The 25,490-nt window shown below is 44.6% G+C and overlaps 1 non-coding gene across 1 annotated transcript; it reads right to left on the minus strand.

The window, feature by feature from the left end:
* Positions 1-451: 451 nt before the first annotated feature.
* On the minus strand, positions 452-535 carry TRNAL-UAA (transfer RNA leucine (anticodon UAA)). The gene has a single exon. It is a non-coding gene; the product is annotated as a tRNA-Leu (tRNA).
* Between the last annotated feature and the right edge of the window lie 24,955 nt (positions 536-25,490).

Here is a 25,490-nt window from a genome sequence, read left to right on the forward strand (position 1 = left end):
CCTCGGAAGGTCAACTGAGTAGAGGAGGGTACGATTAACACCTCAGCCATCCCCAGAGTGGTTTACCATGGTTTCCCAATTCTCCAGCCAAATGCAGAGATAGTCCCGTAATTAAGGCCACGAACGCTTCATTGCCTATCCCTTCCAATCTTACTATTCCCCATAATACCTTTGTTCAGCATAGCAAGTGAGGTCCACTGGACGAGGTACTGGTTCTCCTCCCCAGTTGTTTCATCCCGACCTAAAGTCTCAGGTTCCAGAACGCTGCACTGGAGGTGGTAGAGGTGGGATCCCTCGCTGAGTCCCAGGGAAAAAGGAACCCTGGAGGGTAAATATATTAAGAGAGAAAGAAAGAAATAGGGGCGAATCGCCAACATTCTACGGTAATGACGATATCAGACGGTATGGACTTGACGCCTTAGTGACCATGGCAACAGGCTGCTAAAATTCTTGTCAGGTGTGGGGTTCGAACCCACGCTCCCAGTCGGGAACCAGAACTTAAGTCTGGCGCCTTAGACCGCTCGGCCAACCTGACGTTGCACGCTCGGGTAGAGAGAGGCGAGACAGAGCATGTATATTAAAAGGATAGGATCATCATGGCCAAAATATGTATTCCGTTAAGTGAATTTCCTACTTACAGTGAGGTACTATTTTCTTTGGTTATGTTTGTTGATTTTTATAATAAACCTTTCATGTTGGCATCAGTGAGGGATCAAAAGAAAGAAATGAGGACCAGGACATCGCCCATGCGACTCACCTGGTATGCTGAATATGGGCCTTGTGGGGGAATGGGAACATTGGAAGGGATAGACCAGGTGGAGGGAAGGAAGTTTCCGTGGTCTTAAGATAAGTACCATCGCGGTATTTGCCTCGAGGAGAAGTGGGAAACCACGGAAAACCTTTTCCATGATGGCTGAGTTGGGAATCGAACCCACCTCTACTCAGTTGACCCCCAGAGACTGAGTGGACCCCGTTCCGGCCCTCGTACCTCCTTTTCAAATTTCGTGGCAGAGCCTGTAATCGAACCCGGGCTTCCGGAGGTGGCAGCTATTCATACTAAACACTACACCACAGAAGCGGACAGCCCCAGTTAATGGCCAGAGAAAATTAATTTCTTCTTCTTCTTAATCTATTTACCCACCAGGGTTGGTTCTTCCCTCGGATTCAGCGAGGGATCCCACCTCTAACGCCTCAAGGGCAGTGTCCTGGAGCTTCAGACTCTGGGTCGAGGGATACAACTGGGGAGAATGACCAGTACATCGCCCAAGCGGCCTCACCTGCTGTGCTGAACAGGGGCCTGGTGGGGGGATGGGAAGATTGGAAGGGACAGGCAAGGAAGAGGGAAGGAAGCGGCCATGGCTTTAAGTTTGTTACCATCCCGGTATTTGCCTGGAGGAGAAGTGGGAAACCTCAGAAAACCACTTTGAGCATGGCTGAGATGGGGATCGAACCCGCCTCTACTCAGTTGACCTCCCGCGGCTGAGTGGACCCGATTTCAGCCCTCGTACCACTTTTCGAATTTCGTGGCAGAGGCGGGAATCGAATCCGGTTCTCCGGGGGTGGCAGCTAATCACGCTAACCACTAAACCACAAAGGCGGACAAATTAATTTTTTACAGTTTGTACACACCTTTTCTGATTATTATTATTAACTTTTATGTACGCAAAAACTTCACCTAATTTCTCCCCTAAGGTAATCTTCCTATTACATGCCTGTAACTAATTTGTCTATCCAACCAAACCCGGGGGAGTGTATGGAAATTTAACTTATCAGCAAACTGAGATAATTGAATCTGGAACTTTCCCCTTTTTCTTCTTCTTAATCTGTCTAGCCTCCAGGCTTGGCATTTCCCTCGGACTCAGCGAGGGATCCCAGCTCTACCGCCTAAAGGGCAGTGTCCTGGAGCGTGAGCCATTGGGTCAGGGGATACAACTGGGGAGGATGAACAAAGCCTCGCCCAGGTGGCCTCACCTGCCATGCTGAACAGGAGCCTTGGTGGGGAATGGGAAGACTGGAAGGGATAGACAAGGAATGGGGAAGGAATCGGCCGTGTTAGTTACCATACCGGTATTTGCCTGGAGGAGAAGTTGTAAACCACGGAAAACCACTCCCAGGATGTCTGAGGTGGGAATCGAATCCACCTCTACTCAATTGTCGTCCCGAGGCTGGGTGGACCCCGTTCCAGCCCTCGTACCACTGTTTAAATTTCGTGGCAGAGCCGGGAATCGAACCCGGGCTGTTTCATATTCAGGTTAACGACTGGGAGTTTCTCCCAATTAAACTTGTACCTGATTAAGGACTTCTAAGTCCAATACATCGTTAGAGCTGACGAGCTCGTTGTTAATGTGAATTCCCCTAGCAATATTGAACCCTTAATTGTTTCTTCTTCTTTCTCTTTATCTGTTTACCCTACAGGGTAGGTTCTTCCCTCGGACTCAGCAAAGGATCTCACCTCTACCGCCTCAAGGGCAGTGTCCTGGAGCTTGAGATTCTGGGTCGGGGATACAACTGGGGGAATGACAAGTACCTCAACCAGGCGGCCTCACGTGCTATGCTGAGAAGGGGTCTTGCGCGGGGATGGGAATATTGGAAGGGACAGGGAAGGAAGAAGGAAGGATGCGGCCATGGCTTTTAAGCTAGGTACCATCCCGGCATTTGCCTGGAGGAGAAGTGAGAAAGCACGGAAAACCACTTCCAGGATGGCTGAGGTAGGAATCGAACCAACCTCTACTCAATTGACCCCCGAGGCTGAGTGAACTCCGTTGCAGCCTTCATACCACTTTTCAAATTCCGTGGCAGAGCCGGGAATCGAACCCTGGCCTGGGGGGATGGCATTGGCCCCGGCCATTTCCTTCCCTCTTTCTTGTCTATCACATCCAATCTTCCCATTCCCCGGCAAGACTCCTGTTCAGCATAGCAGATGGGGCCGCCTGGGCGAGGTACTGGTAATCCTCCCTAGTTGTATCCCCTGACCATACCGGCATTTGTCTGGATTAGAAGTGGGAAACCACGGAAAACCACTTCCAGGATGGCTGAGGTGGGAATCGAATCCACCTCTACTCACTTGACCTCCCGAAACTGAGTGGACCCCGTTCGAGTACTTTTCAAATTTCGTGGCAGAGCCGGGAATCGAACCCGGCTGTGCGTTGGTAGCATCTAATCATACTAACCACTACACCATAGAGGCGGACGTGCAGCATTCGTTATACGATACATATCAGCGGGTGCAGTGGCTTTATCGAAATGTTATGCTCTGATAGAGAGGCTAGTAATTCAACTCTCTCGGCGTACAGCATGTTCCTTTGGATCCATCCTCAAGAGAGTTAGCTGTTTGCCAACGGTCATGTGATGGTTCGACTTTCTTAAAATGATTGGGAATACATTTCAATTTTTCGTTGTAATTAATTTCTTTTGCACGATTTCTGGGGTTCCTGAGGGCCACATAATCTACTAGATTTTTGTTATTAACGATTTCATTATATTCCTTATATCTGGAGTCAATCATGGGGTTCGGTTGCTTTTAACAATGGGAGCTTTCAGTGCTACGTGTTTACGTATAATGCAGGCCACGGAACCTTATCATATATATATTTGTTTTCTTTGCCTTTTCATTTTTATTTCATATCCGTTTAACCCCATGAGTTGGTTTTTCCCTCTACATCTACAGCCTAAAGCGCAGTGACCTGCAGCATGAAACTTTGGGTCGAGGATACAACCGGTAAGGTGCACCAGTACCTCGCCCAGGATACCTCACCTGGTATGCTGAACACGGTAGGTGGATGGGAACATTGTAGGAGATAGACAAGGAAGAGGAAAGGAAGCGTCCGTGGTCTTAGGTTAGGTATCATCCAGGCATTTGCCTGGAGAAGAAGTGGAATACCACAGGAAACCACGGGAAAAAACTCCAAGGATGACTGAGATAGGAATCGAACCCCCTCTACTCACATGTCCTTCCGAGGATGGCTGAACCTCATTCCAGCCCTTGTATCACTTCTCAAGTTTCGTGATAAGCCGGGAATCGAACGCGGGCCTCCGGAGATGGCAGATAATTACGCTGACCGCTGCACCACAGAGGCACACGATTATGATTTTCCGTAGTAATCACAAGTAACATGAGTGGTTATTATTATAATCCTTATTTAACCAGTTTCACGTCCAGGGTTGGTTCTTTCCTCGGACTCATATAGTGTCATTTGGTCGGGGATACAACTGTGTAGGCCGCGGCCGTAAGATTATACCATTCCGGCATTTGCCTGGAGGAGAATAGGGATACCACTGAAAACCACTTCGAGGTTGCCTGAAGTGGGAATAAAAACCTCCTCTGCTCATTTAACCACCCGAGGCTGAGTGGATCCCGTTGCAGCCCTCGTACCACTTTTCAAATTCCGTTGCAGAACCGGATATCGAACCCGAAATTCCAGTGTTGGCAGCTAATCACACTAACCACTACACCACAGACACGGACTTCTGTATAGTTCAGGATCGAAATGTTTAATATCGTGAAGTTCATACTTTCCGCGTAGTATTTGTGGGTTATGCGAGGGAACTACTACTAAAACGTTTTCATTCCACCCCTGAAGGGGGAGGTGGGCCACTTGGACAATAACGCCGTCTCTCAGGCCTGGAGGTTTGTTACGATGAAGGTGAGGTGTTTGGCGGCCGTGGCCTGTACTAAAAAGTATCCCGGCATTCGCCTTAGTGCAGGGATGAAAAAGATTGGTGCCAACCGTAACGTGCAGCCCTGCACTGTCCGAATGCAGAGGCATAGAGCCACGGTAGAGCCGTGGCCACACTTCGGCTCGCTTGGCCGGTCGGAGTAGAGAGCTGTTAGACCACATACCAGCCGTGGCCACTTGTGGGCCGTGACGCACTTTACATCCACCGACGTGCGAGGGAGCGAACACCACAGAATAAATCATGAAGATACAAGGAGCTAAATGATGGCTGTAATATTTAAATAGACCATGACAATTGAAATAATGTAAAAATGGAACCAAAAAAGCAAATATAGCAGACCCACGTAATATCCATCATTGATGCCAACATGGACCTCATCTGTGGTGTAGTGGATAGTGTGATTAGCTGCCACCCCCGGAGGCCCGGGTTCGATTCCCGGCTCTGCCATGAAAAATTAAAATGGTACGAGGGAGGTCAACTGAGTAGGGGTGGGTTCGATTTCCACCTTAGCCATCCTGGAAGTGGTTTTCCTTGGATTCCCACTTCTCCTCCAGGCAAATGCCGGGATGGTATCTAACTTAAGGCCACGGCCGCTTAATTGCAAATTCCTTGTCTATCCCTTCCAATATTCTCATCACCCGCAAGGCCCCTCTTCAACATACCAGGTGAGGTCGCCTGGGCGAGGTGCTGGTCACTCCCCCTGTACCGGTTGGTACACCCCGACCCCGCAAATTTAAATATTGCGCCAGTTGAAAAACTCCTCTGCAGGAGAAAGCCTGAACTTTAACAAACTCTATTAACTCAACGGTTTTTCGGAAGATGTCACTACAGTAAATTTGGTAATTTTGAAGTGTTCTGTACTGTCTCTATTTTGATTTGTGTTTGTTTGCTCCGTATCAAGAAGTTTGAACATTCTCTAACAGATGTCGCTACCCAAAACTATGGTAACACACTCTGGTGCAATGGAATGAACTTTCTTGAAGAAATATTGTATTCCTAAGTTTTTTTTTTTTTACTAAATTTTGGTTCTGTGGTTTGTGGGTTGGCAATATAAATCCTTTCTTTCCGCCCGTTTTGAATGTAACCAATCATGAATTTACGTAATTAATTTTCCACCAATAAGGTGTTTCTTCCTCGTCTTGTGTATTAGTTTTTGCTGTTGCCCAATAAAAGTTTGTGGGCGGGTTGTTATCATTCATGAAAGGTCTCGAATGTTCCACGAGGGTATATAAACTGCTGATTTTCTTGTCTCGGTGCCACTTCTGTAACATCCTTCTTAGTGTGTGAATATGTAGCAGGGGGCGGGAAGAGCCTCTTTCTCCAAGCAGCACTCCATCTACAAGGTAATGGCCTGTTAACATCTTCATTTCTTGCTAGCTTAGCAGTTTAACTCTCGGGGAGGGTTCGAAACCTTTAGTATGTAACCTACCTTTTTAAAATGTAAATTCTGTCTATCTATAAATTACAAATCTGTAAAGCGGGGATAGAGAGTGCTTCACCCTCTCGAACTCCCCTTCATTTTTGAAAAAGGAGATGACTACGTTTTCATTACCGTTCTTCTCTTCTTTAATGTAGTAAAGTTTTCTCATACGTGTCACCTCCCTAGCTTGGGATTAGCCCCTGTATGATCGTCCTAGCGCCACATAGGTTTTAGACAAAAACTTGGCGTAGGAGTGCAAGTTATCGCCTCCATTCAATTTTGTATTTTAAGCCATTTACTTAACCCGTTTGTTTTCCTTCCTGCGAAGGCCCAGTAGATTGGGTACGATATACCCCTGTTTCTTTATTATGCCTTGATGGCAGGTTGTGTAAGAGTCCGTTATTGCCTTTATAGGCTTGAAAGATCGAGAGCGGGACAGCTCTTTATAGTGTTGTGGTAAAAGTGCCTTAGAGAGGCTTGAGATGTAAAGTTGGGAGCTAATGCTCCATGTAATTAAGGGTGTTCTGCCCTTTGGTATCTTGTTATTGTGAGCTGAGAGTTCAGAAATTATATTTGGGGATCGAAGCCCAGATCTTGTAATAACCCCCTAAATCTTGTGATTTCTTTGTACCTGATTTTGGCTTGTTGTTGACTTGTTAAGTTTACAAATTCTATGTCATCATTGTTAAGCTTTGAAAATATAACCTTTGTTAAAGTTTTAAATTAACTTTAATTTTGTTGTTAAGACCTATTCCTGCCCGCACCTTCTTTCACCTCTAACTACCACGGATATCTCCGTAACACCCCCAGTTGTATCCCTCGACCCAGAGTCTGAAGCTCCAGGACATTGCCCTTGAGGCGGTAGAGGTGAGATCCCTCTCTGAGTCCGAGGGAAAAGCCAACCCTGGAGGGTAAACAGATGAAAGAAGAAGAAGATGATGCCAACATGAAAGTTTTCTTACAGTATAATAATCACAAAACATTACCTCAATGTAAGTAGGAAATTCACTTACACGAATATAATTTTGGGCCATAATGGTACTATCTGTTACGGAGTTATCCGTGGTAGTTAGAGGTGAAAGAAGGTTCGGGCTGGAATAGGTCTCAACTACAAAATTAAAGTTAATTTAAAACTTTAACAAAGATTATATTTTCTTTTCAAAATCAACAAATGACAACAAATAACAAAAGTGTAACAAGTACCAAGTAGCAGATCAACAAATTAAGAAATTACAGATGACAGTTCGTTACAAGTTTTGGGCTTCGAGCCCCACAATTACAATTCTTGAGCTATGAGCCCAACTTTACCAATATACCCAGTTCTCACAAAGGGGCAGAAAACCCCAATCATGACAAAGAGCACTTGCTCCCAATTGCCATGTTAAGCCTCCTAGAGGCACGTTTCACACACAAGAAAGAGCAGATGCGCTCTCAAAGTCTTCAAGCCTATTTAAGAGGCCATAAACTGACTTTACACTAACTGCCCTCCAGGCACACATACAGTGAAACAGGGGTATCTAATACCCAATCTACTGGGCCTTCGCAGGAAGGAAAACAAGACGGGTTAAATGGCCTAAAATACAAATTGAATGGAGGCGATAACTTGCACTCCTACACAAAGTTTTGGTCTAAAATCCTATGTGGCGCTAGGCCGATCATACAGGGGCTAATCTCAAGCTAGGGAGGTGACACGTATGAGAAAACCTACTACATTAAAGAAGAGAAGAACGGTTATGAAAACGTAGTCACCTCCTTTTCAAAATGAAGGGGAGTTCGAGAGGGTGAAGCACTCTCTATCCCCGCTTTATAGTTCAAGAAATAGTAGTTTTTACATGGAAAGAAGAAGGGAATTACATTTTAAGGAAGATGGATTACATTTTAAAGGTTTTGAACCTTCTCCGTGAGTTAAACTGCTGAGCTAGCAAGAAATAAAGATGTTAACAGGCAATTACCTTGTTAAAGAACTTCTGCTTGAAGAAAGAGGCGCTTCCCGCCCCCTGCTACATATTCACACACTAAGAGAGATGTTACTGAAGTGGCTCTGAGACAAGAAAATCAGCAGTTTTTATACCCTCGTGGAAAATTCGAGACCTTTCATGAATGATAACAACCCGCCCACAAACTTTTATTGGATAACGGCTAAAACTAATACACAAGACGAGGAAGAAACACCTTATTGGTGAAAAATTAATTACATAAATTCCTGATTGGTTACATTCAAAACAGGCGGAAAGAAAGGATTTACATTGGCTACCCACAAACCTCAGAACAAAATTTAGTAAAGACAAAACTTAAACATACAATTTTTCTTCAGGAGAGTACATTCCTTCACACCACAGTGCGTTATCATAGTTTTGGTAGAGACATCTGTTAGAGAATGTCCAAACTTCTTGATACGGAGCAAACAAACACAAATCGAAATAGACACAGTTCAGAACACCATATTTACAGTAGAGACATCTTCCGAGAAACCGTTGAGTTAATACAGTTGTTAAAGTTCAGGCTTTCTCCTGTATAGGAGTTTCAACTGGCGCAATATTTGAATTAGCGGCGTGAAGGTATACCGCTCGGTACAGATCTCCCCCCCCCCCCCAAAGTCCTTCCAAGGGGTGACACAGAAGAAAACAAAAAAAATTTGTTTTTTAAAAAGTCCAAGGTTTTTTTTATGAATTGAAGAATTTAGAAGAGAAAAATATAACTTTTCAGTAGTTGGAGGTCTCAGAAGTTGTTTGATATAGGTGGGTGCGACTAGATTAAGTGCAGTTGTAAATCATTTGTAGTAGATTTTGATGAAAGGTCTCTATGTTTGTAGTAGTTGAATTAAGACGCAAACTTTAATTCTTGAAAAAAAATTTCTAAGTCCACCAAATGTTGATTTGAAGGAGTATTTAATTGCCGAATAAAGAGTGCATGTAGCAGAAGAAGTACATTAGTTGCCGATTACTTTTGGCGGCAAGACCTGCCGCCGCTGCCTATGTCCAGAGGAGGCCGCTCGGACCCCTGAAGTACCCTGAGATACCTCTCTCCCGCACTATGAGAGGGAGAGTCGTGCTGCACGCCGAAGATGCGACGTTTGTTTACAGTCCACAAGTAGCTTGCTGGTGGTGCGCCGCACATCAGCCTTGGCCGGAAGGAGGGCTCCGGCCCGCCGTACACAGGTTGACCTCGCTGGAGTGGAGTGGGCCCTTACCCCACCTCAGTGACGATACGGCGCCGCACGGCTACGGGGGCACTGAAACAGTAAGATATCGGCGGCAGAATTTGTGTTGGACTTTAATGTTTTTAGGGTACAGTCTTTGTGGTGAGGCTGAGGTGCCAGCGACGTGGAAATTTTTATATCATTTCTTTTATTTCAATGCCACTGGTGTGGTTTAGTAGGACACGGGAGCTTGGTAATGGCCTTACAGAGGGGACAGCAGAGTAACCTCAGGGAAGGTTTCACAAGATTTATACAGAGCAGATAGCAAGAAAAAACGAAATGTAACATTATAAGGGGCAGAAGGCCTTAAAATGAAACTAAAAATATAACCTTCAGGATTCTTACAAAATTATAAAGACAAGGTTAGCACGGAAATTACACAGGTTTCACCTGCGACAGATGAACCCTGAATATCCTCTCGGTGGCTGGATTACTTAGTAACAACGTCACCGGAGTAAGGAAATCTAAAATGATGCACGGCCCATGAAATCTGGGGGCAAGCTTGTCCACGAGAACAAAGTTCTTGACCATAACCTGGTCGCCTACCTTCAAATTGGTGGGTCTCCGTCCACGATCATATCTTTCCCTAACCTTTTCATGAGAAATTGTAAGATTGGCCTTGGCCTTCTTCCGAAGGTCTCTAATATTATTTGGATCTATTATCTCAGGTAGGATATCATTAAGGGACCAAAGGTTAGAGAGCGGCGTGTTGGTAACAAAACTTGAACATCAAAGAAGCTGTAGTAAACTTATGAGATTCATGAACCGCCGAATTCAAAGCAAAAGCTAACCAATGCAGGGACGTGTCCCACCTAGAATTATCTTCATGATGATAGGCAATAAGAGCCGACCTCAAATTACGATTGACCCGTTCAGCTAGAGATGGTTGAGGATAGTAAGCAGAAGTAGCCACATGAGAGATGGACAGATCAAAACAGAATTTACGAAAGAGATTGGATGTGAAGGCTTTAGCATTATCTGAAACAATATATCGACACGGACCAAAAGAAGCGAAGATGGAATTTAAACAAGAAATGGTGGACTGAGCAGTAGTAAACTTAGTCGGAAATAACCAAGGAAATCTAGTGAAGCCATCTACACACACCAAAATGAATTTATCAGCGTTCCCCTTTGACTGGGGGAAGGGGCCTACGTAGTCGATCTAAAGACGTTCCATGGGGCGCGACGACTGATGGGAAGACAAGAGCCCTTGCTTAGTGGACATGGAGGGTTTACTAAGCCAACTAGTTTTATAAGCTTTTACCAATTCACGGATTTCTCCGTCCATACCCTTCCACATGAACATTTCACGAATTTTTCTCTATTTTTGAAGATACCTAAATGCCCCCCAATGGGGTCTCATGATAGTTCTTGAATATCATGGGCACGAGAACAGCTGGAGCCACCACTTTCATCATTTTATCATGCCTCGACGGGCAACAACATAAAACACCATTTCTCAGTACATAAGGGACGACGTGTTCCCCAGAAGAAAGGGTTTCCATTATCGGAGCCAGCGTCGGATCTTCATGTTGATATTTTTCAATATCCCTAAATAGCATGGGAGCATCAGTTAGAATGGCATTAACCTCAGGTAGTATGGACTCGGGAGGTGAAGAGCTATCAACTTGTTCAGGGGTCTCTACCTCATTAGAAACGGCTAAGTCCGTCTGCCACAACATTTTCAGTACCTCTTATATGCCTAACATCAAATTGGAAGGCAGAAATTCGGATGGCCCACCGGTCTATACGACCAGTACGACGCGGCCTACCTAAGACCCAACTTAAGGCTTGGTTGTCTGTCTCCAAGTCGAACTTGACATGTTCCAGATAGAGGCGGAACTTTTCTAGCGCAAACAAAACTGCTAAACCTTCAAGTTCGTAGATGGAATACTTGGATTCCTGGGTCGATAATGTCATAGAGGCATCGGCGATGGGTCGCCTCCCTAGTTCAGTCTCTTGAAGAAGGACTGCAGCTACCGCCGACGACGACGCGTCGGTTTGGACGATGAATTTCTTAGAGAAATCGGGCATAGCGAGGACAGGGGCATTACAAAGGGCTAATTTGAGATCTTCAAAAGCGGCTTGTTGAGAAGGTCCCCACTCGAATTTGACGCCTCTCCTACGAAGCTCTATTGGCGAAATTTGGAATAAATTTCCTGAAGAAATTCACCATACCAATGAACCTGGCAATACTTCTGTTGCCTTTGGGAGGTTTGAAATCACGGATGGCCTGTGTTCTAGAATGATCTACAGCGACACCATCGGGCGACACAATATGCCCTAGAAATGACACAGAAGACTTAGCAAAAGCGACTTTGGACAACTTAACTGTTAACCCTGCCTTACGAAGACGATTAAGGACCTCTTTCAGATGATCAAGATGTTCTTCGAAGGTCTCAGAAAACACGACGACATCATCAAGATAATGATACAAGTATTCAAATTTGATGTCCGAGAAGACCCTATCTAGCAGTCTCGTGAGCACAGCTGCTCCCGTGGGGAGCCCGAAAGGCACGCGGTTGTACTCATACAAATTCCAATCCGTGGCAAACGCTGTAAGATGTTTAGATTCTTCAGCCAGAGGAATTTGATTATAAGCCTGATTAAGATCCAAGATGGTAAAGAACTTAGCTTTTCGAAACCATGAAAAACAAGAGTGAAGGTCTGGAAGGGGCACAGATTGTAACACCACCTTCCGATTGAGAGCCCTATAATCAATCACAGACCTGAAGCCACCTTGGGGTTTCGGGACTAGAAAAATAGGCGAAGAATACGCCGACTTAGAGGGCCGAATGATACCATCCTTTAGCATCTGATCGATGATTTCCTTCAAGGCTTTCATTTTAGGAGGAGACAGCCTATAAGGTGGAAAACGGACCGGAATCGAATCAGTAACCTCAATCTTGTATTCAATAAGGTCAGTAACACCAAGAGTATCAGAGAACACCTCTGGAAAAGACTGACACAACTTACGAATACTGTCAGCCTTCTCCTCAGGTAGATGTGTAAGGTCTAACAACATCTCATCCTGGGTAGGCGAAATAGATGAACATGATACAGAACTACACTTTAACAAAGGGATTTTACAATTAGAAGCAAACTTGAATGTGCACGATCTGCTCTGAATGTCGAGCACTAGACCAGTAGAAGACATGAAATCAGCTCCCAATATAATGGGGCAAGACAAGTGCTTACCCACAAACAGTTTTATTTTCCAAGTGAATGTCAAAATGCGTATCTTGGCATACAGAGAACCTAAAATTTCTAATGTAGATGAGTTGGACGAAACATATTGAACCGAAGACGAAGAAAAATCAGGAAGTTTACAAATAGATTTTAATTTGGAATACCATTCAGACGAAATAATGGAACAAACACTGCCTGAATCTAAAAGAGCAGTTACAGGCTGATTGCTCAATTCAATTTTGAGAAATGGAACAGGTGCGGGGCAGTAGCGTAGCCAGGATTTCAGTTTGGGGGGGGGGCATTCATCCAGAATTTTATTTTGATAGGTGTCCAAACGTCCATAGTTTAGGTGGTGTAGAATATCGAAAAAGGAACTAGGTGTCCTGGGATCCAAGTAAGAGTGGTGGATTCGTGCGGATTCCGGAAGTTAATAGTAATTTTCTTCTTCTTCTTCTTCTTCCCCCGCTTTTCCCACATCTGTGGAGTCGCGGGTGCGAACTGTGTCGCACATGTGGATTTGGCCCTGTTTTACGGACGGATGCCCTTCCCGATGCAACCCTATATAGAGGGATGTAATCAGTGTTGTGTGTTTCTTTGGTGGTTGGTAGCGTAGTATACTGTCTGAATATGAATATGTTGGGACAAACACCTAGTCCCCAGCCAGAAGAATTAATCAGACGCGATTAAAATCCCCGACCCGGCCGGGAATCGAACCCGGAACCGTCTTAACCGAAGGCCTCAACACTGATCATTCAGCCAATGAGTCGGACTCCGTAAGCTTATATTAATGTACATTATATATAAAATGATAAATAAAAGTACATTCGTTAAAACTCCTGGGGTGTCTGGACTTCTTGGACGACAACTCCCCGTCCCCCGGCTACCTCTGTTACTCCCATCCTAACATAACTGCAGCATTTCATATATTCCGAGTAAAAGTGAAGTGAATGCAAGAATAAACTGTTTGAGTAAGGATGCAATATTCTGGTTTAGAATAAACACGGTAAAGTTATTATAATAATGGTCATGTGATAAGCAATAAAGAAGTGACATTTTATAAAAATAATGCGGCAAATATATACACACACACACGCGTCGAATACAGGTTTTTCGCCCTTCTTGTCCGTGGCTAGATGATGAAGGCAAGAGAATGATGGCCCACCGTGACTCGTTTTTTCGACATTATAAACAAACCCTAGATGACACAGACTTCGAATCTAACCGCATCTTAAGAAATCGCACAAAGCAGTTAATCAGAAATTTTTAAAAATGTATATATTTTCAGAATTTAGCTAACAACTTAAATTCTAATCGCGCACGGGACAAGCTTAGAGCTCTGGGAATAGGAAAACATCAACAGAGACAGACAACTCCTGACATTCCACTTGACGAACTGAACGATTACTTTAGTAGAATAAATAATCAACCTACCCAAATTAACTGCACCGACTCACCGCCCTCTCCTCCAGCCAATCCAGCATTCCCATTTCACAGTGTCACAGAAAAATCAGGTTAAAAGGCTTTGTACTCGATTAAATCAAAGACTACAGGTGTAGATGATATTCCTATTACTTTTATACATAACATTATGGGCGCTATCTCGCCTATGCTGACGCACATACTGAACTACTGTTTACTAAACGGAATTTTCCCTACTGTCTGGAAAACAGCCAATATTGTATCGGTACCTAAGAGTTTAGACCCACAATCGCACTCTGACTATCGTCCTATGTCCGCACTCCCTGCGCTTTCTAAAGACTTTGAACGTTTAGTATACGAGCAAGTTCTGGAATACCTCAATAAAAATGCTCTTTTGGACCCTTTACAATCTGGATTTGAGAAGGGTCACAGTACCGCGACAACACTTTTGAAGGTTACTGAAGACATTACAAACGCTTTGGACAAACGACTGCTCACTATAAGTATCCTTCTTGACTTCAGTAGCGCCTTGGACACTATAGTAATTCCAACTATAATAAAGAAAATGGAACTGCTAAATTTCGACCTAGCTGTGCTTAAGGTTTTTAGTTCTTAATTGAGTAACCGTTAACAGCGTGTAACAGTAAACAACAAGGCCTCTAAATGGAAAATGAAACTTAGTGTTGCCCCACAGGGCAGTATTCTACGGCCCCTAATTTTCTGTATTTTTATCAATAACATACCATCTGTGACAGGAAATAACACACATGACCTCTGTGCTGACGATCTTCATATATCGACACTGCAAGACAAGATATTAACAGGGATCTCCGACGACTCAGTGTGATGTATATGCACAACGAAGTTCTCTTATACTACACTGCAAAAAACCTCAGACAATTATAATTGGATCACGAAAATTACTGAGCTGCTCAAACAATGTCGCAATCCCGCCTATTCTACTGAATTATTCCCTACAGTAAAACGGTTTAAAATCCCGGCGTAATGATGAATGAAGCAGTTGATTGGTCTGATGACACGAAACAAATACCGGTACGTAAAAAGATTTTTGGAGTTCCTCACCCTCTTAAACGGCAGAGGGATGTATTTCCACTACAGGCCAAACGAATACAGACACTCATTCTCCCTATTCTTGATTATTGTGACGTTGTTTTAGTTGACATGACGAGAGAAGAAACACTTAAACTTCAACGAGCACTGAATTCCTGCCTGCGATTTATTTACAATATCGGGTACGATGTTCATATCACCCCATACTATCAGGCTGTCTCATGGCTGATGTCTGATAAACGTCGGCAGCTACACACTTTAACGTTAGTGTTTAGAGTGTTAGCTGAAAGTCAGCCAATGTATATTTCTTCTAAATTCATCATTTTATCACCATTTTAAACTTAAATACACGTTCTAGATTCATTCTTTCTATTTCACTGCACCGCACAAATAAAATTAATAGATAATTTGTGGTGACTGTCGCCAGATTATGTAATTCCCTGCCAGTTCAGGTCAGAGAAAGTAGCTTTTTTAAATCACGATTTAAGTTCACCTGCCGAGACTACCTGCTGAGGACAGCTGACTGAATGCTTGAAGTATGAATGTGTGCGTTCCTGAGGATTAGCCATTTTAACAGTTTTTAATATTAATTAGTTCTAATATTAATTTAGTAAGTAATTTATTTAAATTCATTTTTGTTTCTATTAATTTATGTAATTTTAACTATTTTAAGTATCTCAGTATTTTATTTAAGATTCTGATTAGTATGTGGTTAAGTGTACGAGAGGGCCTGGAGCCCTAACTTCGCCACTGTACTGAAGGCACTAATAAATAAATAAATAAATAAATAAATAAATAAATAAATAAATAAATAAATAAATAAATAAATAAATAAATAAATAAATAAATAAATAAATAAATAAATAAATAAATAAATAAATAAATAAATAAATAAATACATAATGTAAAGCGTAAGGGTATAGATATTTTGTTAGTTGGTAAAGAAAAATACGCGTTACAACATATGCTATGTAGGGTTTACCTTATCCTATTAGTTTCCAACGCGGTTAGGGCCACGCAGCTGTGAGCTTGCATCCGGGAGATAGTGGATTCGAACCCTATTGTCGGCAGCCCTGAAAATGTTTTCCCGTGGTTTCCAATTTTCACACCAAGTAAATGCTGGAGCTGTACCTTTATTAAGGCCACGGCCGCTTCCTTCCCTCTCCTATTCCTATCCCACCGTCGCCATAAGACCTATCTGTGTCGGTGCGACGTAAAGCAAATTGTTAATTACTTTCCTCGCAAGCCTGGGATACTGAATATAGTAGTATAAGGTTAGAGTTTTGTGACGCTAATATTCGTATGTATAATTTTTATTAACGTGTCAGAAACCAACGACACTGAGCTGTTGCCATTTCAACACCATTTTAAGGATTACCGATCCAAGCCGGGATTTGAAACTGCGAACTCGGACTCAGAAGGACAGAGACACAACCAACTGAGCCACATGAAAAGAAGGCGTTTGTGATTATTGTCATAAATAGATGCAGTTAGTACTTTCACAAAGGTTTTATGAGAAGCATTTATTAAGTCGTACGTTTTCTTACTATCCTAAATGCACGAGGCCGGACAAAAGAACTAGCTGGAAGCTAAGGAGCCTTGCAGGGGTGTCGCTTCCTTCTCTGTTCACTTTTCCAAACCAAACTCCATGACGTAACAGACCCCAAGCGCCATCGCCTACCAAGCGACGGCTGTTCAGCCCGGAGGCCTGCAGATTACGAGGTGTTGTGTGGTCAGCACGACGAATCCTCTCCACCGTTATTCTTGGCTTTCTAGACCGGGGCCGCCATCTCACCGTCGGATATCTCCTCAATTATAAACATGTGGGCTGAGTGTACCTCGAACCAGCCCTCATATCCAGGTAAAAGTCCTTGAGTTGGCCGGGAATCGAACCCGGGACCTCCGGTAAGAGGCAGGCACGCTACCCCTACACCGTGGGGCCGGCTGGTTACTTTTAGGTCTCCTTATTTTCGAATTTGACTTAAGGCATCCTGCATTCGATTCCCGGCATTGACAGAGTTAAGAAAGGCATGGGATGGGAAGGATACAACCTTGTTTTTGGGTGCAGTAGAGTTTTCCTTGAGTCTCCCGTAATCGAAATATGTACGGCCTGGAAGGTAGTCACCTTCACGGAGTGTAGTACCAAAGTGGTTCCTTTTTTAAGAAGACAAATTAAATAAAGATTCTACTTCCTCACAAACGAAGAACGATACTATCAATTTTACGACCAGTTTCAATAATGCAGCCGGTGTATGTTAAGAGTACAGAAGCTATGATTGTACATGGTAACAATCAAAACCAACAATATCTACTGAAGATCCGTCACCGCACTCGGTAGGGCTGGCTTTCTTTTTATATCCACCGGGCGAGTTGGCCGTGCGGTTAGGGGCGCACAGCTGTGTGCTTGCATCCGGAAGATAGTGGGTTCAAACACCACTGTCAGCAGCCCTGAAGATGGTTTTCTGTGGGTTCCCATTTTCACACCAGGCAAATGCTGGGGCTGTACCTTAATTAAGGGCAAGGCCGCTTCTTCCCACTCTCAGCCCTTTCCTTTCCCATCGTCGCCATAAGACCTACGGTGCGCCGTAAAGCAAATTCTAAATAAAAAATAAAAAATCTTTTCACAGCCCCTTCCAAGGATAAGTATTATCCACACTACTGGGCTGTTCCCACTGAAATTATTTTGTGGGTACGCCACTGCATCCACTCACCATTGAAGGTACAAGGTAAGTCCGAGGAATGGTTGGATACTCAAAATACGCCACCATAAATGATGCGGTTCTGGCTCAAAAGTGTAAGGGACGGGATCCAGTGTTTTAAGTAGAATCCGTATCAATAGAACGTGAGTTCCCATTTTAAAAATGTTTCATGTATCGACTGCGATTCAAGCCTGGGCCGTCCTGATGAGAAGATAGAACCATTGGAACTGAGTTATCACGCCCGCCAATTACAAAATTGTTACCCGCACTTTTGATGGTGCCATTTGAGGTTCCAATCAGTCCCCGGACATTTGAAAAAATATATAGGCCTTCCTATCCAACTTGGGCACGACTCCGCGATTGTCTTGCTATTTTAAAAATTAAAAAACTTTTTCATAACTTACCGAGGATGAACATAGTGTTGGCTTCTCAGTGACAAAACGGTCCCTCTTCAAAAAATGTTACTTATATGGCACAAAATGAGGAACAAACGTGCAGCTCACAATCCTGTCACAGTCTTCCCAACACTGCAACTTAAACACAGCACATCTCTCAAACACGGTACAACCCGAGGATCCCTAGGACATTGTTGTTTCCTGGAACCGATACGATGTTGTAAGCCTGCAACTGTTTCTGGACGTGCCCCCCCCCCCCCGTTATCTCGGTGGTCACGTTCCGGCCCCCTACTGAGTAATCCCCTGCTAATTTCTTCATGTCTTGACATTTGTCAACACACGGTTACATTCTCAATACTGAGGCCTCTACAGGGAAATATCCCCGCGCATCACAATCCTAAGTGTCTTCCTTTCATTCAAGCAGTACAAATATGGAGAATTCTGTATGACCCTATTGAGCCCTGCTAGTAGATTCTTGTCGCTACATTAACTTAACATTTCGGCGTACGTTTCTAAGTTGTTCGTACCGTACGTAAAACAACGGCTGATCTTCGCTCTAGTTTCACGAAATATTTTGGGGGGGGGCCGGCCCCACTGGGCCCCCCCTTGGCTACGCCAGTGGTGCGGGGGTATCCGCCGGGATCCTAAGACATTCTTTGGGACATTCAAAAGATAATGTAGAACATTTCAGACTTTTCTGAATTTTCGTCGGATTTACCCTGGGCCTAGCCTTGAAAAGATGAATCTGCCGACTCAGCCGGAGCCACAGTCACTTATGGTTGTTGGAGGAAGTTGCACCCGAAGTTGAGCAGGAGGGGGTGCTATTAGCATTAGGGCAGTTCTTGGCGAAATGTGAAAAAGCTCCACATTTAAAACAGCCTTGTGATGACCCTGCTCCATTCCTGGTCCCACTAGATTTAATTAATGGACACTTTTTCCAAAGATGGTCAGTCGACCCACAAGAATAATATTTACGGGCAGTGACTGGTCGGCGAGGTGGAGGCCGAGGATTACTAAAAGAAGGAGGGGACTCCCTCGCCACAGTGTGTCGGCATATCTAACTCCTTCGGCTGAGACAGCCATAGCCTCTAACTCGGCAAAAGTTTGCGGGCGCGACGCAAAACACAAGTATGATCGGTATGATGGAGAAATACCTTCAAATTGCCTGTGCAATTTGATCTTCAGGGAAATGTAGAGCAAATACCCTAGTGTAGAACTTAATATCTTGGATGAAGTCCGCAAGGTTCTCATCCAGACGCTGTACTCGGTAGTAATACTTTTGAATTAACGATGACCTAGCTCGAGCGGGGATAAAATTTGCCAACAGTTGGGCATGGAAGTCTTCTATGGAGGATTGTTCAGCAATTGCCCTAACTATCTTGTCTGAGAGAACACCAACGGAATAGGGATAAATAATCTGCAGAATTTGACATGGAGAAAGAGAAAATACAAGAGCATGATCCTGAAACTCAACGAAAAATTTTAGGAAGGCAATAACGCCACTGGTGGAATTAACAGAAAACTTAGAAATACCCCTGAGCAGCATTGCTAACGGGTGGGGCAAACTGCTGAAGCCAGGTGACATAGTAGGTAGAGGCGGAGAAGCTGGTTCAGAAAGTGCATTATTCAGCGAGGTACGACGCTCGGATTCGTTGTCTAATGGGGCAGAAGTTTGTTGAGCTCCAACAGCTTTCCTATTTGCTTCTCCTTTAGAAGACTCTTCCTCGCTTACTACGTTTACCGTAGCGGGTTGATCAGTTTTGGGAGGTACTGCCCCAGTTAACGGTAGGCTAACCTTACTGAATAAATCGGAAAGGTTTTCGAGGACGGCACTAGCCTCCTTCCCTTGAGTATCATTCAATTTAAGAGACAACAGATCACTAACCCTATTGGAAAAATGGTACAATCTAGCTTGTACACGTTTAAGTTGATTAGGTGAGGGATCACCCCCTTCAAAAAACTAACTACCGATGCTAGCTCAGTAGCATTATCAGTGATCGTGGAGAGAGCGTCATCAATCTCTTTTTCTCCCAAAGTCGGGATGGTAATAGGCAAATCAAGGGAATCTTTTAGCTTATTGGTGTCTATCGCAACCGTGCCTCCAGATTGAACATTCCTAATGGTGAATTCATACATCAATTCCTCCTTGCCCACATACCCGGGATGGAGGACGTCGCGAGGGCCGGACGTGATGACAGAAAAATTTTGGAAAGAAAAAAATTCCAGAAACTGAGAAAATTGTTAGAGTTCAAACCGTAAACAATGTTTAGCCATCAAAAGGGGCTAAATTGAGACCCATTCAACCACGCTCTGCTACCACTTGTTACGGAGTTATCCGTGGTAGTTACAGGTGAAAGAAGGTTCGGGCTGGAATAGGTCTCAACTACAAAATTAAAGTTAATTTAAAACTTTAACAAAGGTTATATTTTCTTTTCAAAATCAACAAATGACAACAAATAACAAAAGTGTAACAGGTACCAAGTAGCAGATCAACAAATTAAGAAATTACAGATGACAGTTCGTTACAAGTTTTGGGCTTCGAGCCCCACAATTACAATTCTTGAGCTATGAGCCCAACTTTACCAATATACCCAGTTCTCACAAAGGGGCAGAAAACCCCAATCATGACAAAGAGCACTTGCTCCCAATTACCATGTTAAGCCTCCTAGAGGCACGTTTCACACACAAGAAAGAGCAGATGCGCTCTCAAAGTCTTCAAGCCTATTTAAGAGGCCATAAACTGACTTTACACTAACTGCCCTCCAGGCACACATACAGTGAAACAGGGGTATCTAATACCCAATCTACAGGGCCTTCGCAAGAAGGAAAACAAAACGGGTTAAATGGCCTAAAATACAAATTGAATGGAGGCGATAACTTGCACTCCTACACAAAGTTTTGGTCTAAAAACCTATGTGGCGCTAGGCCGATCATACAGGGGCTAATCCCAAGCTAGGGAGGTGACACGTATGAGAAAACCTACTACATTAAAGAAGAGAAGAACGGTTATGAAAACGTAGTCACCTCCTTTTCAAAATGAAGGGGAGTTCGAGAGGGTGAAGCACTCTCTATTCCCGCTTTACAGTTCAAGAAATAGTAGTTTTTACATAGACAGAAGAAGGGAATTACATTTTAAGGAAGATGGATTACATTTTAAAGGTTTTGAACCTTCTCCGTGAGTTAAACTGCTGAGCTAGCAAGAAATAAAGATGTTAACAGGCCATTACCTTGTTGAAGAACTTCTGCTTGAAGAAAGAGGCGCTTCCCGTCCCTGCTACATATTCACACACTAAGAGAGATGTTACTTAAGTGGCTCTGAGCCAAGAAAATCAGCAGTTTTTATACCCTCGTGGAAAATTCGAGACCTTTCATGAATGATAACAACCCGCCCACAAACTTTTATTGGATAACAGCAAATACTAATACACAAGACGAGGAAGAAACACCTTATTGGTGGAAAATTAATTACATAAATTCCTGATTGTTTACATTCAAAACAGGCGGAAAGAAAGGATTTACATTGCCAACCCACAAACCACAGAACAAAATTTAGTAAAGACAAAACTTAAGCATACAATTTTTCTTCAGGAGAGTACATTCCTTTACACCACAGTGCGTTATCATAGTTTTGGTAGAGACATCTGTTAGAGAATGTCCAAACTTCTTGATACGGAGCAAACAAACACAAATCGAAATAGACACAGTTCAGAACACCAAATTTACAGTAGAGACATCTTCCGAGAAACCGTTGAGTTAATACAGTTGTTAAAGTTCACGCTTTCTCCTGTAGAGGAGTTTCAACTGGCGCAATATTTGAATTAGCGGCGTGGAGGTATACCGCCCGGTACACTATCTATCCTATTTAATGTAGACTATCACAAAAAAAGCAAAGTCACCTCCGTACAGGCCATGAAGGCTGTTGGAGGAGTGCAAGGTAAAGGCTTCCACCATTGTTAACCGCGGCACGTGATGGGGTATAGAGGTTAACTCTACGCCCGGTCGCCTTTTCCCCCAGGAATTAACCTGATACTCATTTTTGGTGTAGGCTGAGTGAACCTCAGGGCCATATGCACATCCGGAAGTGGACAACTCGTTTCTTAATTTTTACGACGTCCTGACGGGGATTCGAACCCAAGTCCTTCCGGGCGAACCGAGCACGCCTTTACCGCCTCGGCCAGGCAGCTCCTCGTGCGCTCTATGAAGCCTCCCTCTAACTGTACCGTAGAGCGTCAGGTTGGCCGAGCGGTCCAAGGCGCCAGACTTAACTTCTGATTCCTAATTGTGTGCGTGAGTTCGAACTCCATACTTGACAAATAATTTAGCCGCCTGGTGCCACGATCACTAAGGCATCAAGTCCGCATACTCTGATATCATGATTAGTAGGTTGGAGTCACGGTGTCGAAAAATACACCATCAGATTGTTGGTGACTAGTTCATATTTCTTCCAGGCTTAATATATTTACCCTCCAGGGTTCCCTTTTCCCTCGGACTCAGCAAGCGAGCCCACTTCTACCGCCTAAAGAAGAGTGCCATATAGCGTGAGACGTTGGGTCGAGGAGGAATAATAGGGAGGAGGACCAGTACCTAGTCCTCTGGGCCTCACTTGCTATGCTGATCAGAGGCATTGTCGGAGAGAGAAAGATTTGGAGGGATAGCCAAGGAAGAGGGAAAGAAGCGGCCGTGGCTGTAAGTTAGGTACCATCTTGTCGTTTGCCTGGAGAAGAACTGGGAAAAGACGAAAATCACTTCAAGAAGTGTACGCAGTTGTCCGTCGAGGCTGAGTGGACCCCGTTCCAGCCCGCGTAACACGTTTCGAATTTCATGGCAAAGGTGGGAATCGAAACCGGGGATCAGGCGGTGGCAGCTAATCAAACCACTGAGGCGGATATTATCATATATAATGTGCATTAAAATGTTTTGCTCCATGAGAATTCAACACCATCTGTTCTCAGTTGTTTAGGATCGAAACGTTAAAATCATGAAATTATAATTTCCGCGAAGAATGTTTGGGTTATGGCAGAGAATGAACACGACGTAATAAATCATGGTTGGAGATCTTTCGTTAGTAATCTGCTTTCCCTCCAGGGTCGGTTTTTCCTTCGGACTCAGAGATGGATCCCATTTCTACCGCCTCAAGGGCAGTGTCCTTCAAACCCTGGGTCTGGGATACAACTGGGGAGAATGACCAGTACCTCGCCCAGGAAGTGGGAAGGATGTGGCCGTGGCCTTAAGTTAGGTACCATCCCGGCTTTTGCCTGGAGGAGAAGTGGGAAACCACGGAAAACTACTTCCAGGATGCCTGAGAAGTGAATCGAACCCACCTCTACTCAGTTGACCTCCCGAGGCTGAGTGGATTCCGTTCCAACCCTTGTACCACTTTTCAAATTTCGTGGCAGGGCCGGGAATCCAACGCGGGCCTCTGGGGGTGGCAGCTAATCTCGCTAACCACTGCACCTCAGAGGCGGGCAGCAAATTCACTTACCTCAGCATATCACTGGGCCATTTCATATTCATCCCACCTATCCTCTTTAATACGTGCTTTATCATGCCTCCTTTCCAATTGAAACGGGCAGTGTCCGGTTGGCCGAGAAGACTGAGAGGCCAGACGTAACTTCTGGTTCCCAATTGGGAGCGTGGGTTCGAACACCACATCTTACATAAATGTTATCACACCTTTGCCACGATAACTAAGATGTCCCGTCAAGTACCACCGTTAGCGTGTTCGGGTCCCGTTGGTCGGATAAAACGTTCACCATCTAAACGGCCACGCCGGGAGGCCCGGGTCCGATTCCCGTCCCTGTCACATAATTTGAAAAGTGGCACGAGGTCTGGAACGCAGTACACTCGACCTCGGAAGGTCAACTGAGTAGAGGTGGGTACGATTAACACCTCAGCCATCCCCAGAGTGGTTTACCATGGTTTCCCAATTCTCCAGTCAAATGCAGAGATAGTCCCGTAATTAAGGCCACGAACGCTTCCTTGCCTATCCCTTCCAATCTTCCTATTCCCCATAATACCTTTGTTCAGCATAGCAAGTGAGGTCCACTGGACGAGGTACTGGTTCTCCTCCCCAGTTGTTTCATCCCGACCCAAAGTCTCAGGTTCCAGAACGCTGCCCTGGAGGTGGTAGAGGTGGGATCCCTCGCTGGGTCCCAGGGAAAAAGGAACCCTGGAGGGTAAATATATTAAGAGAGAAAGAAAGAAATAGGGGCGAATCGCCAACATTCTAATGACGATATCAGACGGTATGGACTTGACGCCTTAGTGACCGTGGCAACAGGCGGCTAAAATTCTTGCCAACCTGACGTTGCACACACGGTTAGAGAGAGGCGAGACACAGCATGTATATTAAAAGGATAGGTAGGATCATCATGGGCAAAATATGTATTCCGTTAAGTGAATTTCCTACTTACAGTGAGGTACTATTTTCTTTGGTTATGTTTGTTGATTTTTATAATAAACCTTTCATGTTGGCATCAGTGAGGGATCAAAAGAAAGAAATGAGGACCAGGACATCGCCCATGCGACTCACCTGGTATGCTGAATATGGCCCTTAAGGGGGAATGGGAACATTGGAAGGGATAGACCACGTGGAGGGAAAGATGTTTCCGTGGTCTTACGTTAAGTAGCATCGCGGTATTTGCCGGGAGGAGAAGTGGGAAACCACGGAAAACCAGTTCCATGATGGCTGAGGTGGGAATCGAACCCACCTCTACTCAATTGACTCCCAGAGACTGGGTGGACCCCGTTCTGGCCCTCGTACCTCGTTTTAAAATTTCATGGCAGAGCCTGTAATCGAACCCGGGCTTCCGGAGGTGGCAGCTAATCATACTAACCACTACACCACAGAGGCGGACAGCCCCAGTTAATGGCCAGAGAAAATTAATTTCTTCTTAATCTATTTACCCTCTATGGTTGGTTTCTCCCTCGGACTCAGCGAGGGATCCCACCTCTAACGCCTCAACGGCAGAGTCCTGGAGCTACAGGCTCTGGGTCGAGGGATACAACTTGGGGGAATGTCCAGTACCTCTCCCAGGCGGCCTCACCTGCTATGCTGAACAGGGGCCTGGTGGGGGGATGGGAAGTTTGGAAGGGGCAGGCAAGGAAGAGGGAAAGAAGCGGCCGTGGCCTTAAGTTATGTACCATTCGCCTGGAGGAGAAGTGGGAAACCACGGAAAACCACTTCCAGGATGGCTGAGGTGGGAATCGAACCCACCTCTACTCAGTTGACTTCCCGAGGCTGAGTGGACCCCGTTCCAGCCCTCGTACCACTTTTCAAATTTTGTGGCAGAGCCGGGAATCGAACTCGGGCCTCCGGGGGTGGCAGCTAATCACGCTAAACATGGTTGGAGATACGGAGCTAAATAATGGCTGTAATACTTAAATAGACTATCACAGTTCGAATAATGTAGAGAAAATGA

The sequence above is a fragment of the Anabrus simplex genome, chromosome 1 (assembly GCF_040414725.1).
Source record: "Anabrus simplex isolate iqAnaSimp1 chromosome 1, ASM4041472v1, whole genome shotgun sequence".
In the NCBI taxonomy this organism is placed as follows: domain Eukaryota; kingdom Metazoa; phylum Arthropoda; class Insecta; order Orthoptera; family Tettigoniidae; genus Anabrus; species Anabrus simplex.